The 16690-nt window shown below is 44.7% G+C and overlaps 1 protein-coding gene across 6 annotated transcripts in view; it reads right to left on the bottom strand.

The window, feature by feature from the left end:
• PTPN5 (protein tyrosine phosphatase non-receptor type 5) overlaps nt 1-13181 on the bottom strand; it is a 77416-nt gene extending 64235 nt beyond the window's left edge. For 2 of the 6 annotated variants that reach the window (XM_032113144.1, XM_032113142.1), the window contains exon 1: nt 12390-12569. The gene's annotated coding sequence lies outside the window, so the exon portion shown is untranslated. Of the gene's footprint in view, nt 1-12389; nt 12570-12604; nt 12764-12889; nt 12954-13061 lie in introns of those variants that run through there. The other 4 variants (XM_032113140.1, XM_032113141.1, XM_032113139.1 and 1 more) reach the window with 4 other exon arrangements.
• Between the last annotated feature and the right edge of the window lie 3509 nt (nt 13182-16690).

Raw genomic sequence — 16690 nt, 5'->3', positions numbered from 1 at the left:
TGCTTCCAACCCCATCAGCTGGAACAGACTGCACACTTCTGACTTCCAGTTCTTGGAAATGGATTGCAATAGTGCAGAGGGGAAGAAGCATTAGACATGGTTAAGAGAATGGACAGACCAGACAGAGGCACTTCACAACCATCCAAATCTGCATTAAATCGTCTCAGTACTCAGGTAAGGCCAGTAGGGTTAAAAGTAAGGATGGTAAGCTGAAAGTAAAGCCAGTAAGTGCTTTCAGTACCAAATGGAGGTTCATCAATTAGCTGCCTCCACGCTTCACTGTCCTAAGTGCCTCTCAATGTCCTGTATCCTTCAATACTCCTGGTACCTTCACAGCTGAGCACGTGTACCCAAGAACTGCCTGCAGAATGCCTCAGGCCCCGGCTGCAGCCAGGTCTGTCCCACTTGTGAACCACAGCCCCAACAGTGGGGCATGCAAGGATCCCCCTTTTATCCTGCTCCATGCATTGTGGCTATGTGACAGGTGACAACAAACTGGTACCAGGACTCCAGGGCCGTGCCACAGCCTTCCCTGCTTGTCAGGACTCAGGAGCTCCCCACCCTGTCTGATGTAAGACTTCCCACAGTAGGACAGTATTGTCTTAATTTTACTTGATTTTGTTAAGTATTTGGACATTTCAAGCAACAAAAGGGCCATATATGCATGTACCTGAAACATGACTGCCCTTAACATATCCACATTTGGAAAGCTTATCCATTTACAATATTAAGACCCTGTAAGTCAACAAATCAACACTCATCCTGACTAGCAGTTGCTCAGGAGAAACCAGTGTCACTCAGAACCTTATCTTTCACAGACTATTGTCTCCCTAGCATAAACGATGGTGAGCCTCACCTTCTTGTATAAACCCCTTTTCTACAAACAGGTGGAGTTTAGTAGCATGGTAAATTAATCTTAAGGAGGATTCAATCAGAGAGAAGTCAGTGCTCTAAAAAGAGCACACAATGCTCTAAAAACAACAGTTTTCTTGTTTCCATTATTATAGCAAATGGCATCTTCCTGTTTGCTAAACAGCTGCTTTCTCAGGTTAGACTGACCCAGCAATCTTGGGGTGACACAATCTCTGAAGGGAGCAGAACTGCTTATCCCAAAAGGATGAATGCACTGTCTCAAACCATCAGGGTATCACTATTGTATCCATTTAGCCTACTGCTACCACAGCCTTAAAAATTAATGAGTTCTCCAGGGGATAGACAGACATAATGCTCAAAGCAAATGAAGCTGCTGCCAATACTGTTTTCCTCTTCCCTAGACACCACTTCAAACCAAAACAGAAGAGCAGATTTTGCCCCTCAGCTGAGTATCAGAATCCTTCCAGACAGAAAAAAATACCTATGCCTTTGTGGACAGGCCTTGAAATTTCCCTACTTGCCAGCCAACACCACATAATCTGACCTTGTTCCCTCTGCCATCCAAGTTCCACATGAAGAAAAACCAAGCTTCATTTTGGGGTAAATGTCTGAAGTTATCTTGGTCCAAATTTTGTGAAGATGCTAAACCTTGCTTAGAAATGATGACTCACATACAACTAAAAGGGGTGCTTACTTTCTCCAGCCCTGGAACTGACTTGATTTCTCACTTTTCCTTTTCTGTGCAGTAGTTAACAACATGTCCACAGATAGCAAAGTCATTTATGTAAGACCCCCTTCTTTGAGGAGCTATCTCACATAAAAGGGAACATCAGCAGATGGAGCTCTGCTTCTGCATCATACTCTTCAAATATGAAAGCCTGGTAGGTGCAGAGGGGGATTGGAACAATCACTCTCTCACCCTTTCCAGCTCTTGCTTTTCATGGCTCCACTGCAACAAAAGGCACAAAAGAGAAACAGCTTCTTCCGCCTTCCAATCCCTTTGCTTCCCCAAAACCATTCCCCGCATCAACCAGTGTCACTGAGTCTGCCAGAAAAAGGTTTAAGAATCCTCAGATAAAATGTGTTAAGCATCCAGAATTACCATCAATTAGCAGCTCCAAAACAATGCAATGAGGGATTAGCACAGCAGAGAAGCTCTGAAATTTACACTGATCTGAGGTCTGAGACCTGTTCTCAAACAACAGGAAAAAAATGCTTCTCTGGGGAAAAAGACCAATACCATGCAAATCACTATGACAAGCAAGCAAGGCTTTATCTAGCCTGACACATTAGCAAGATCGCAGATTTTTGCTCATCTCAACCCCTCATAACTTATGAAACATCAGCTCCTAAAATCATGCAGCAACCAAGGAAGAAAATTAGCAATTGCAACCAGGTAAATGCAATGCTTAAGTTCAGTATTCCGGGAAAAGGCCTAAAAATGGCTGGATGGATTAATGAGGCATTTTCCAGGATATCAGGATGATGTTTCCGAATACCTGCTGTGTTCTCAGAATCACAATGATGTCCATAGCAATCAGTTGCAGAGGAGGAACAAAAAAACCAGAAGCAAATTACTCTCATATATCCTGTGGTGGTGGGCCATCAGCTCATTTCAGCCTGCGATGAAGTCCCTTAACAACCAAGGGATTCCACAGCTCCTGGGGAAAAGCTGCTTCTTTCATATTTGGCAATATCACTATCAATCAGAAGCTGCTAATCTGACAGGATGTAGTGGACAAAGAGGGCAGTTTGTACTTCCCTGGTTTGAAACCTTTGTGGCAGAAGGTTACTCAGCTCTTTCTGAGAGGAAGAGAAATACAAAGCTACAGGAGCTGACACTTGGGCTGGAGAGGTGACGGACACAGATGGACAGGGTGGAAGCCATGCACAGAGCAGCAGAGATTGGTATCAGCTGGGAAAAAAAGAAGGAAGAAAAGCTTGTAGACAGATAGGAAACTCTATATTCCAAAAAGGAATAAACATCTGGTTTCAAGGACAGACAATAAATTGGCTTAGAGACCCTACCCTCAATTTCTGTTCAGCATCAACGACCAAGGGAGTAAGCTGAACGCCTTAATAAAGCAAATTCCCAAATGACAGCAGATACTATCCCAGCTAGCTTTGGACTGCCTTCTCTTCCCAGTGTAATCAGCAATCTCATAGGCACAGCTTTACAAATCCCAGGCCATTAGACTGTGACAGAACATAGTGAAGCCAGAGTTAGCATTAGCAGGACTTTGAAGCAAGCTTGCCAAGCAGAAGAGAATCTTTTTCTAAATCCTGGATGCATAGACAATAAGCTCTTCTGTCTAAACACTGGAACCAGCATCGTGCCTAAATCAGTATCTTACCACTGGCACCATTTTTTGGGGGGGTTAAAAATCCCCTTTATTAAAGTTAGTAAGTTTAATGTTAAAGTCATGCCCAGGGCTAACACAAAGCAACAGTTCTCAATTTAAACTAATATAATGTAATCTAATCTACTCATGGATAACAGACTGAAAAATTGATGTTCTGAGTTGCACAGACTACACTGCAGATAAAACATGGTTGCTTAATTGCTGGTTCATTATTTAGCATCACTACATAACTTTAGAGCACTGAATCTCCATTTGTGATCTGCTGCCCACTGGCAGCACACAAACCTGTGACCATGGCCAAAACTACATTCCAGATCTACAGCACTTCCAATCAGGAGTCTGAGGGGTTACAGTGCTAGAGAGCTCATAGGAAATTCAAAGGGATCATGTTTTTTCCTACTTGTAAACGATGCAAAAAGCTCAAAGGAGATAAAAGAGCAAATGGCAGTGCCTGCTTTGGGGACCCAGTTAAGAAATTAGGGATGATAGAAAATGTACATAGCATGGAGAATGTTACACGTGCTTGCAGTAATTTACCACAAAGAACAGAGCACCATCTGATAACATGGTTTAAAACAATAACTATCAGGCTAAAATACAGACAGCATTTGGGCACTCGGCTCCTTGTGTCTGTTGGTGCAAGTCAGGCATCATGCAAGTATGAGAGAAGTCCTCTTCTAATTTAAAGGAAAATAATAACTATTTTAATTACGTGACCATTCCAAACAGACTCTGAAGCGCAAAAGCAATCACCAGCACAATAAAATAGCCATTACATGCTTTTTAGTCACAGGATTTGTTACACTAATTCTTGAAGCTCCCAGCAGTTTCATAACAAAGTAGTCACATCTGCAGTTTCGCAGAAATTACCACGTCTGTGCCAACGTTTCATCTTACAAATGTTTGCAGGCTCCGATTTCCATGTTTAGAAGAGGAATGAAACAGGGCAACTACTTAAATTATTCCACCTCTCTGGCTTGCTATTCTGAGACTTAAGGAGCAGAGACTTTGGTCAGGGTAATGGAATGGTGGCAGCGATCTCCACTGGCAAGGGAGGCTCCTCTCCTGAAAGAGACAGCTTCAGCCAAGCCCCAGTCTGGTAACAGACACTGTTACTGATACTGAAAATGAGGGAACAGATGCTGTTGGAGTACCAAATGGAAGGCATTCTGGAAAAGAAAATAAACAAATCTAGCCATACTCAACCAGTCAAGGTACAGGAAGGAAGCAGCAAGTCTCTGTTCCTAAAAGTAAAAAGGACTCTGCAGAACCACCAGAAAAAAATGCACTGCCTGATAAATAAAATTAATTCCCTTCCTCAGAATCCCTGGATGATGCTAGGAAAAAAAATATTAAGCATACTTTATTTACCTGCATTAAAACACAAAACAAAACACACAAACCAATCCAAAATAAAAAAACAAACAGGCAAGTGTAATTCAGTGAACTGACAGTAAATTCAAAAGTGGTATCACATATCCAAGGAATGCTTCAAATAACATCTCTGGTAAAACAAATACTCTCTTAGGGAGGCTCAATCAAGATGCCTTGCTTGCTTCTAAGGGTCCTGACCTCAACATTGTGACCCAAATCTTGCAAGAGTGGAGAAAAATGAAACCTCAAGCCCATATAGATTCTCACTGCCATTAGCAGGCCTGCAATGGTCTGCCTTCCTTACCATTTTATGGGAGTATATGCCTGTATTTTAATTATCCCAAACTTTGGTCAATTCCAAGACACCAGTATGAGCTGCAAAATGAAACACATGGAATGCATCCAGGGAGATCCAGCAGCCTGCCTTTTGAGTAGGTAGCTAATCAACAGCTAATTGCAAGAACAGGTCTCCAGAGTGTTTGTGTTGAAAAGCTGCTGCTGTTTGTGTTAACACCACAGCTGCATGTGAAAACTGCCAACCTACAACCCACGGACTGCTTGTGACAACCCAAAGTTCAGAGACCAGCTGGGGTCAGTGAGCAGGTTCAATAGGCTGTTCTGCTCCCCTGGACTTCTCTCAACCAAAGAAGAAACTTCTCAAGTGCAGTTCTCCCCATCCCCTAACGTGCACTTAACCACTGTCATTTTATACAAGTGAAATAAGGCTGTGCTCTGGCTGGGAGGCAGGAATGGGGCTACAAAACCCACGGTAACTGTTGGTTTGGCCTTTAAAATCCTGCCTTCCCAAAGGACACAAAACTTGCTATACCCCAGTGGAGCCTTCCTCTTATCTTGCACCCATGAAGTGGTCACATCCACCTAAAAATGCCTGCAATGCTGTTGGATGCTAAAAATCTCCTGCCATTGAAACAGCAGGAAGAGAAAGAAGGTAATAATTGGAATGACCTGCTTTTACAGACTGCAAGTCATCTATTATGAAAATGGTTATTATTTATAGCAACTGAGAGATAAAATTCAGAACAAATACCCTCACTGTGCAAAATTCTGAGCTTCTTTCCCCCAGTGGTTTTGGTTATTCAACAATATCCAGAAGACTTCTTTACCAAATGCCAGTGTTTGTATTTTCTAACAAGCTCTAAGATACCATTAGAGGCTCATCACTGATGTTATGAACAGAGTATGGCTTCCCACTGAAGGGGAGTAGCAACTATCTAGAGGGGAAAAAAGGAAATGTTTGTCTCAGGGTAGATACCACAAGGATTGCTATTTTCTGGAGTGTGGAATTAGGGGGAAAAAAAAGATACAACCTCACCTTGAAAGTGATGTGTACTCTGGTCCAAATGAAGTCATCACCTAAATTTATCTAAGCCACCCTCACTAAGAGGTGAAATCAGAAGGGAATTAAGCAGTAACCTAAGTAGTATGCTATAGTTTCAAAATGAAAGGAGCTGTGCACAAATGTAGTATTAGTAAATACAAATAGTCCTGTTCAGTGTTTGAGAATGTGAAAGTTTCAAGTCTCTGCTTCTAAGAAAGCCAGAAGCAATACAGGTAGGTTGTTCAAAAAATTAATTAAATAAGTGAAGGTAAACAAAACATCCCAAATTATATCTCCTCAATAAAACCTTCTTTTATAAAAGATTTTCAATTTTAATTTCAATCACAATTTTAGAATATATTTTCTCACAAGCCAGACTGAATTTGTTGTAATACATCTTTTGACTCTTTTTTCAAATGAGTTCATAGGCTGATGTGGTCCCACAGTGCAAATATTCCACTGTCAATTACTTTCAGACATGAGAAACATAACTTAAACCTTGGGCACTATAAAGAAAATCTAAACTGCTAACTGATTTTCAACAAATAATTCACCTTTTTTTTGAAAGGACAATTTCCTTCAAGCATCTTGCTTGTTCCCTGATATCAAAAGCCCCCATTGTCCCATGTCTGCTCTTCCTTTGCCATTTATTTAAAACAATTTTATACTTTACTGACTTAAGTTTACAGACTAGTGCTATTCATACACCAATTTTCAACAGCTAATTCTTAATAGCACATAATGTGAGTTATCTTTATCTGTACCCCTTGCATTTTAATAAAGATGTACACATCTCCAGACACACAGAACTCGTGGGATCTAGGGACATTGGGATTTCTAGGTATAACTGTGATTTCATTAAACATGCATTGCAAGAAGTAACAAACCTTATTTATCACAGAATATTCTGAGTTGGAAGGGACGCACAAGGATAAAGTCCAACGTCACAAAGTCACTTTGCTGCACTAGCAACACAAGATACATCCTTACCTGAAGAAACACCTACAGCTGCAAATACAAAGTATTCCTTTAAACAGAAAATATTCTGTTCACTCAATATATACAGAACAAACAAAGGAGTGGATATCTAAGAGGATTTTTAACCTTAACTTCTCATATCGGGTTCACAGATGAAATTGTGTATCTTTGCCAAAGCACATGTACCTCAAAGATCTTTGTGCTCTTGCTACACCTCTACTTGCACTCTTAAAGGGCTCCTTTCATTGTCTTATTCTCCTTTAGGTTTAGATTTGATTTCACCAACTCCTGCAACAGTAATTCAAACCTAAGAGTCTGTCTACACAGGGCTACACACCAGAATAGCCATTCCAAATATTTAGGTGTATACATTTCCAGTTCACAGTCTGATTGTATAAGGGCCATGCATGTGTGGAAAATAAGTTTGGTACGCTAAATGTTAGTGAATTTCCATATGTAAATTAGCCCTCCATTTCCCAATTAAATAAATCCATCTCCCACATCTCTCAGGGTCACATAGGAATGAGAGACAGCATTTGATAACTGCCTACTTACAAACAGAAATGTATTTCACAAGATTCTTTCTGCATTTGTTGTTTTTTACTGTGAAATGAAGATGAAAGGAAATGGAAGACAGAGGTAAGATTCTTCCACTTTTTGAAATGGGAAAATCTTAGTCCACTGGACTTGCCCACTAAAATATCGAGTGATTTTTTTTCCCCCCAAAGTAGTGATCAGTCAGTTATCTGCCAAGAATTGTGTTGGGTTTGTATTTAATATTGTGGTTACAACTGTGGAATGTATTTCAGGGCATCATGTGCAGTCTTAGTGTCCTGGCCTCCCAACTTCCAACCTGTTCCCTACTGACAGGAGCCTACACTGCAAAAGGCCTCAACAATAAAAACAGATTTTGCAAGAGTATGGAAATCATTCATATGAGACATTTTGCATATTTCATTACATCAAGGACTTCATGACCTTTGTCAACTGCAGGTTTCAAAGAGCCTTCTACAAGTGAACCAACAGCTTTGGAACACACAGCTTCCAAACAGAGACTCCTTTGGAACCAGTTATGTCATACAGCTTACACCATCCATCTCCCTGATTTCCAAGCAGTTCAGGAAACAAAGGCATTCAGAACTGATGGGTGCAGATCACAGGTTCACCAGATAAATAAAATTTCTTCCTCTAATGTACCGTGCTTCAATCCACACTCACTTGTAGAGAAAACCTAATTGCTCCAGTCATATTAGTGGAACTGAACAGAAACAAACATATCTACACAGGTCCTGAAAGCAGTCTCTAACCCACTATTAAGTTTCTTCAGTGCGAAAACTTCCTGTAAAGTCAAGGACATCCAATTCTCCTTCAGACATACAATTTCAGACTAGACTACAGTGACATCTTATGCTGTCAGCGTCTGCCAGGAACTCTGGAGCTCTATCCTCCATCAGTTTCTTTAAGGAACATTCTTATCTTGCACAAAACTGCTGCCTTCAGAGTCCTGGGTGCTCATCAGCACTTTCAATGAAACATGATCTGCACACAACGAGGGGCGGAACAATTCTAGAGATACATGGACTACAACACTGAATGATTTTTAAAAAGCAGTGTAATTAAGACTAGCTGTGTCACAGCTTATGCAGCTTGATGAAGCAATGTATCCACACAGGCACCAGTTTAGATGGTGACGTGAGCTGTGGGTGTGGCAGTGGGCAAAACTAGCGAGGAGCAGGCTCTGCATACTGCTATAACTTGTGGTTGGTAACTTATCATTGAAGCTTTCAAAACCTGCCAGAAGCTCTGGCCCATCTGGAGGTACCAGGTTTGCACACACAGGATTATGAAGACAGTCATCATCCTAAACAAATGCATGTACATAAAATATATTACATGTCGTTTTCACTCTTGCTGGCACACACTGCTGTTTGAGCCCAGCCTCACATATTTAATTCTTTTATAAAAGATGGTCTAAATGGATTTATTATATACTGCAATAACTAAAGGTATTTATCTGAGGATGGATAATGGAGGTTACAATCTCCCTGTAACTTAAGCAAGTTGCTTACACCTGAAGGGTGAGTTTGTGTCAAAAACGAGTTCCTGTTAGCACATGCAATTGTGTCCACAGGACGGAATTGCTATAAAAATACAGAAAGTTGCACTGCCTAGCTGTTATACGCATACACACAGAAGTAAAAAACAGAATGAAACTGGTTATGATGCTGAATCACAAAGGAAACAAGAAACAAAATTTTTAGAGATCCAAGTCCTAAAAATACTAAATATTTTGGGCAGCTACTCATGACCCTAAACCAGGGTCAGACTGTTACTTTCTATTACAGCCATCTCTTAGAGCTGCAAACAAGGATCTGAGCCCAACTGAAGCAAGGTAGGAAAGGCTGCTCCTGCCCCAAACAGGTTAGGAGTCAGGTTACATGCAGCAGGTCACTAAACGAGGAAGGACCAAGTAAAAAAGATACAAACCAACAAAATACAACTTATTGTCATTCTTGCTGGTCACAGATCAGGGCTCTTACAACACAGGAGCTTGAATTTTATTTCTAAAATGTGAATTATTACCATACTAGCTCTTTAAAGTTGCTCAAAATCACAGGACAATTTGGTTCCATAGAATTGAGGAGTCTGACAAGACCATGAGCTCCATCATGAGATAAAAAATACTGTGACCTTCCAGAGATGTTCAAAACCCTTGCCCTTCTTGAGTATCATGGCATGCTCTCTATGTGGTAGCATGGATACACGCAGCACACACACACCCTGCATCTCTGCTGGCCTTATTCTGCTAAAGATGCTCTAGTGCAGTCGGTCTTTCAGTTCTTAAATTTCACTTGCATGTTCTCTTTGCAAGGAAGTCTCAAATATTCTCTAAAGTAGAAACACATTATCTCTGAAAACTCAAGATAAACTCTCTAAGCATCAGTTTAAACCAAGGCTGTATCATAGGTTTAATCTTGGGTCACATCAGTTACACTTTGCTGTGGCCTACACAGGGTAAGCACGGAACTGAAAAAGAACTGTGAGAGCACAATTCCCAGGGGATTCTGTCACGCACCTTTTAAAAAGCTACAAGTCAGAAAGGCTCTTCTACAAAAGCCTACAGGGCTCTAGTCTCCACTGCCTCTTCCACCTTTGGACTCAACATTCTACAGGACAGAGTGATCTGGGTAAGCAACTAACAACCCACCAAACCTAGGAAAAGTCCCTACCTTTCAGCAAGGGCTGGTTTGTGGACAATGGTGAGGTAAAGCCAAGCAAGTGGAATTCTTCAGTGCAGTTGGTTAAGCAAATTTACTCATTTTATTCCTGAAATGGAGATTTCCTACCTGTACATTACTACACTCCCTTTGTTGAACAAACTTAACTTCCCCGTCTCATCTCTTCTATTTACAAGCCCACACCAGAGCTGCATGGCTGACCTTTTTAGACAGAGGCAGAAAGAACAGATTATTTTTTTACTGTACTGCAAATCAGTGTAATTGCTCCTGCTGCAGCAACATCTGCCTTTCCAGATACTGAGAAGGCAGATACTGGAAAGCATCCTGCTACATAATGGAATTCTGAGATCCAGAAAACAAAATAAATGCTCATAAAAACTTCTTTGATCTTCTCCCCACCCCACACTTTTTTTTTAAAGCGTAAACCATGTAACAGAAAAAAACCAGAAAACAGCTTTTCCATTTTAAACCAGTTTAGGTGCTTAAAAGCTGTATGTGTTTATTTGCCTTTTGTGCTTTGCACTTATTCAATATTAATACCAAAAGATGCATGCTATAGGTGTTCAGATTTGCATTCTTTTTGTGTATTCTGCCATTTGCCACACTAAATTGTTACTAAATTGATGGTTTTGCTATTTAAAGGCTCGTGTTCTAGTTTTACATGCATGATATCCAGTTGGCAACTCTTTCTGCAGTAGAGTGACAAATATTTTAAAGCCCTTAAACTATAATACTGCTAAATAAGAAATAAAAAAAAAAAATCTAAAACCAACAGCACAATACCACAAAGAGTAATGCCTGTACAGTTATAACAAAAGGAATAAAGCAAGCAAATGTGATGTGCTCACCTTTCTGCACATACCTACTGAGAATGTTTGGACTCATTATATGCAAATGTAGAGTTAGAGTTCTAGTGTCCATTTTATCCACATTCAAGTCAACTGGCTAAATTTTCTCTCTCAATGGGCTCATACTGCACCCCTGAACAATCCTTGGCTTCAGATGCACAACACTAACTGAAATATATCAATGAGAACATTGGCAAAATCACTACATTCTGCTACTCCAAAGGAACAAGCTGTAAGTGCAGAGCAAGCAGTGAGAAAATTTACTTCAGCTATCCCACAGAGTAAAATTCAGCACTCTGTCATGTACCCCACAACTTGTGCCGAAATCAATGTGAGCTCTGGGTCTGCCTGAGATTTGAACTTGATCCATTAACTGCACAATTTATACAACAAGGAAGTTATTATCTCAAACTGACTAAGAAAACATTGTGATCAAACAAAAAAAATTGCTTCCTCGGTATATGCAACATTTTGGAAGTAAAAAAATAGTGGGTAATGCAGCCACATTTCTTCTGAATCTGCGATTTGTTGCACTAACACAAGCACGGAACCTGATCACCAGCTGTGAATCATTGCCAATCAGGCGGCAGCCAGAGGAGCTGGATCCGAACCTCGGCAACTTTGTAAATAACGCTGCAATAGCACGGCTTAACCTACTAAATTTGTTTTTCCTTTCTCACATAATGTAACAATCACAGTTTCACCAAAACGTAATTGCACAACAAGATAACCATACGTAAAGTTTGAAGAAAAAAATTTGCCTTAATTGCAAATGAGCTCACAGGGCACATGTGAATGCTCTTCTGTTCCATCCATAACTACAAAATCCAGCTGCACAGGTCTTCAGGTTCCGAGCACTTTATTGCCTACACCGGCAGCTCTCCAGCTCTCAGCACTGCCATCTAGGAGAGAGCGGCGGCGTACCGCGAGCCGCCTGGAACATCAGCTCCCAGGCAGCAGCATTCTCGGAAAGCATCGCAAAGCTGTTGCTGCTGCTAAAATTTTAACTGCAGCCGGCAGTTCACTACCGGCTGTGCCGGTTCGAGAGCAGCCTCCCCCACACCCCCCAGCCCTTCCCAAGCGAGGACCGCTAAGCGCATACACCAGCATTCGCTCCGCGTATCTCGGCGTTCCGTGGCGGGGAAAAACGGGGGAAATGCCCAGCCTTGTCCGCGCCCAGGCCCTGCGGGTGCGGAGCGGAGCGGGCGCCCCGGGAGTGCGAGCGGCGCCAGAGGAGCCGGGCTGTGGCCGCCCTCAGCGCTCCGCGGGGACTGCGCGGACACCGCGGGAGCGGGAAGGCACCGCCGGCTGCTCCCTCCGGCCCCTCGCCCGGCAGCCCCACCGTGCACTGGCCGGGCTGATGCGACTCGCCCACCTCCGAGCCCCGTCCTTCCCCGGGGGACCGGGCTGTCGCTGTTGCATCTCTCTGTGTGCAGCAGGACGAAAAGGGAAACGGCTGCAGGCAAAGCCGAGCAAGGGACGTGCCCTGCCCGCCGCCCCCGCCGCCGGCCGGAGGCGCAGCCCTCAGCTTGCAGCCGCCCCCCGCAGCCCCGGGAGCGGCCGCCGCAGCACGGCACAGCCTCGCCTTACCTCCCCGCCCCGGCTCCGGGGATGCGCCGCCGCTGCTGCCGTGCCCGCCCCCACCTGCACCGTCCCTCCCAGCCCGGCGCTCAGGTGCGGAGGGAGCACAAAGGCAGCGCTGCGGAGCGGTGGGGGGCAGCGGGCTCGCGTTGCACCAGAGCCCCGCTCCCGCCAGCCGCCCGCTCCCCTCCCCTGCCGGTACCGAGCGCCAGCCCACCTCGGCCCGCTGAGGGGCCGCCCTCCCGCCCAAAACCGTGCAACTTGCCCCAAGCCTCCCCTCGAAAGCCCCCTCACCAGCCCCCAGCGCTGCGGTTGGTGCCGGCACTACGGAGCACCCCTCATCCTGAGGAAGTTCCCCGGTCCTGCGGGGAGCTGAGGGGGACACGCCGCCCCACGTACCCCCCCGCAGCTGACACCCTCCGGCCTCGCCCCCCTCCGCCGTCCCGCCGCCCCGGCAGACACGTACGGGCAGCCCCCACAGCGGCGGGGGTACGGACCCTGCGCCCGGTGCTCGCCAGACAGGGCGGCCGCCGCCCCCCGCCCCGTCGCCGCTGGGTGCGTGTGCGTGGAGGGGGGGACAGGTGACGAGCGGCGGGAGAGAGCCGCTTCCCCGCGGTGGGAAGGTCTGTGGCGCAACACCGCTCCCGCCTTCCCCCCCACCCCGTCTCTGCAGATGCCCCCGGGAAGGGCTGCGAGGCTGGCAGCCGACAACAGCCGCCCCCTCCCCCGGGAAAGCTGCTCTGCCTCCTTCTCCCTCGCTCGCCTTCTTTTCAGCTCGGCCGCTTGACTGACAGGGAGCCTTCCAGCGGCCGCCCACGCGCGCTCCCGTTTCCCCTCAGTCGGAGAGGGAGATGGCGAAGGAGAATCATGAATGAAACAGCCGGGCAGCGAGCGGGAGCAGCTGGCCCGGCCCCCGGGAGCGCCGGGGCCGCTGCCGCAGTGATGCTCGGGGGCGGTGGGCTCCGCCGGCCGGCCCAGGTGGGCGGGGGGGCCGCAGGCGCTGTGGGGAGCCCCCGGTCCCTGTGGGCTGCCCCCGGTCGCTGTGGGCTCCTGAGGGAGGGGAGCCGGCGGCCGCTGACTGCCAGCGGCCCACCCCCGGCATCTCTGCTCGGAGGGAACTGAGAGGCCGCTTGAAGACACTGCGATGCCTCTGCTGGGTTTGTTCCCTCAGGGCAGAAGGTGGAAGGTTGATGCCTTCTGAAGCCGGAGACACGACTGTGGCCTTAGAGATGCCACAGGAACTGGTTAGTTCCTCATCTATAAACCCACTTCGCTCCACCAAATGCAATTCACTTTCTACTCATAAAAACCCAGCACCTAATACCTGAACTAGGACTCTTGTCCAGAAGAAATAGGAGGTAGGAAACTATCTCAAAGTTCACTTTAACCCCACTTGGTTTTCCCAGTGATTAGTTGATACTGTGGGGTAGCCTTGTAATCCTTTTTTTCTCTCAGATCAGTTGTCCCAAAAATGCTTGTGACTTGTTAAACACACACTTCACAATCTCTGGCTGGAGACCAGAGGTCCCAGTGCTTTGACATGACAGTTGTTGAGTTTTGTTTGTGGTGTTAGTTTTAGTAGCCTTACTGCACAGTCAAAGGATTAAATGTTCAGGTAGTGGGGGACTACAGAGTTAGTGAAGTTACCTCAGTATTCATTCAGTGAAGATCAGTAATTCCTTTAACTAATATTTTATGTATTTTCTTGATTTTATTCACTGGAATTCTTGATTTGAATACCCAAAAGTATTTATTTATTTATTTAAATCTCATACAATTTAAATTGAAAAGAACATTTTTCTGCTTCTGAATATGCATGGAATATTTTGTTATATGCTGGTACATACATTGCATGCTGCACTTGAGACATATCTGCATTTGCAGTTACATAATCAATAAACATGGGGTTTCGTCCCATGAATCTAGAATCGCATTCTGAGTTGTTTTAAACCAGTATGCCTCCACAAATTTAATGCCTGCCAGAAAATTTATACCAGCTAAAATTTTAGCCTCTGAATTTTAAAAAAAGCTGCTTTGGATTTCTGTGGGGAGAAGTGTCTTAGGAACTTGATTTATTAAATTTTGTGTTCCTGAAAACTGAGCACACAATAAAGCATTGTCAAGTCTTTTGCTGTAGAACAATGAATATATCATTATAATTTAGATAGGTCAGTGCAATCCTTCATGTATTTGTTTTATAAGGTTCTTATGTTTGTGGTAATAGTTCAACATGACTCACCTACAGTACATATCACTGCCACAGCTGTTGTAAACCTTCTTCTGAGTCAGAGAATGACTTTATGACCCAGAATTCTGGCAGTGAGTACTATCCTAGTGATTCTCCCAATTAAGAGAATTGTAAGTTGGTATCAGTGCAGAGTGAGTCAGTTTGATGTAAGGCAAAACTAAACTCATCAGTTACTACTTCTCTAGGTCAGTATCCTCTTCCCTTCCAAAAGTCAGTGTTATGAAAACCTGATATCACCTTGTGATGGGACCTCCTGTGAGAGTTCAGAAAGACTGCAGTGGACCATGGAATCAGTTCTCCTTATTCCCAAATGGTCCAAGCTACTGTACCAGCCATCTATTGCTCACTGCTGTGGGGTGCACAGTAGCTTTGCAGGGTTCCGGGGCTGGCAGCAGCAAAGAGCTGAGAGGCAGCAGGGCTTCTCTGCTTTGTTCTGAGAAATCATTTTGCTTCTTGGGTTTACCAAAGTGCAGGAGGTCTGACATTAAAACCACATGTGGTTCTTGGCAATTTTTCACTGAAAAACAACCCAAATCTGCCCGAACTGATTTTGAATAACAAAATTTGGGTACCGTGTACTCCACCAACTGTTCTCTGCAGAGAAAATGGTGGAATTGGTCAACCACCTACTTGCTGTTAGAATTGTGTCAGAAAAAAAAGGGCCATAATTTGGGGTTGGGTACATGGCAGGTTTGAAGTAGTGTGCAGAAGATGTAAATAATTTTTGGGCACCCACTGGTACAGCTATAGAGCAGAGGCTATTGGTGAATTTTGTATAAAAGTCTTACCTTGCCTAGAGTGAAGCACTTACACTGTACTGTGTCTGAGGCAGCTGTTAAGGATCCTGGTAAGGGTTAAGGTAGGAATAGCTGGGAATTTGTAACATTCGAAGTTGATGCGCTGCTGTATTTGTGTCCTTGTTAATAGTCTATGTCCATTTGATTTCATGGTCCAAAAAGAAATAGAAAAATCTAATCCCTATGGTTTCTAAATGACTTTGGGTTTTGTTTCCTGTTTGACCTGCTGGACATGAGACCCATATGACTTTGGCTGACCTGCTGGAAAGCAGCTCTGTGGAGAAGGACCTGGGGATCCTGGTGGACAACAAGCTGTCCATGACCCAGCAGTGTGTCCTTGTGGCCAAGAAGGCCAGTGGAGTCCTGGGGGGCATTAGGAAGAGCATTGCCAGCAGGTCAGGAAGGTGATCCTGTCCTTCTGCTCAGCCTTGGTGAGGCCATACTGTGCTGAGCTCTGGGCTCCTCACTACAACAGAGACATGGAGCTCCTGGAGTGGGTCCAGTGGAGGGCTACAAAGATGGTTAAGGGTCTGGAGCATCTCTCCTATGAGGAAAGTCTGAGGGAGCTGGGCCAGATCATTCTTAAGAAGAGATGACTGAGTGGGAACTTCTTTAATGTCTGTCAGTATCTGAAGGGAGGGTGTCAAGGGGATGGAGGCAGGCTTTTCCCAGTGGTGCCAAGCAATAGCACAAGAGGCAATGGGCAGAAACTGATGCACAGGAGGTTCCACCTGAACATGAGGAAGAACTTCTTTAAAGTGTGGGTGACTGAGCACAGGACCAGGTTGCCCAGAGAGGTTGTGGAGTCTCCCTCACTGGAGATACTCAGGAACAGTCTGTGCAATGTGCTCTGGGATGGCCCTGCTTGAGCAGGGAGGTTGGGCCAGATGACCCACAATGGCCCCTTCCAACCTGTCCCACTCTGGGATTCTGTGACTTAGTCTCCTATAGTATCCTTGCAGACAATTGGAGAGGTATGGAATAACAGTCAGGTGAAAAGTTGGCTGAGCCTGAGGGCTTGAGGGGTAGGGGTCAACAATTCAAAATTTT

This window comes from Corvus moneduloides, chromosome 6 (genome assembly GCF_009650955.1).
Source record: "Corvus moneduloides isolate bCorMon1 chromosome 6, bCorMon1.pri, whole genome shotgun sequence".
Taxonomy (NCBI): Eukaryota; Metazoa; Chordata; class Aves; order Passeriformes; family Corvidae; genus Corvus; species Corvus moneduloides.
This window is presented reverse-complemented; position numbering and strand designations above follow the sequence as displayed.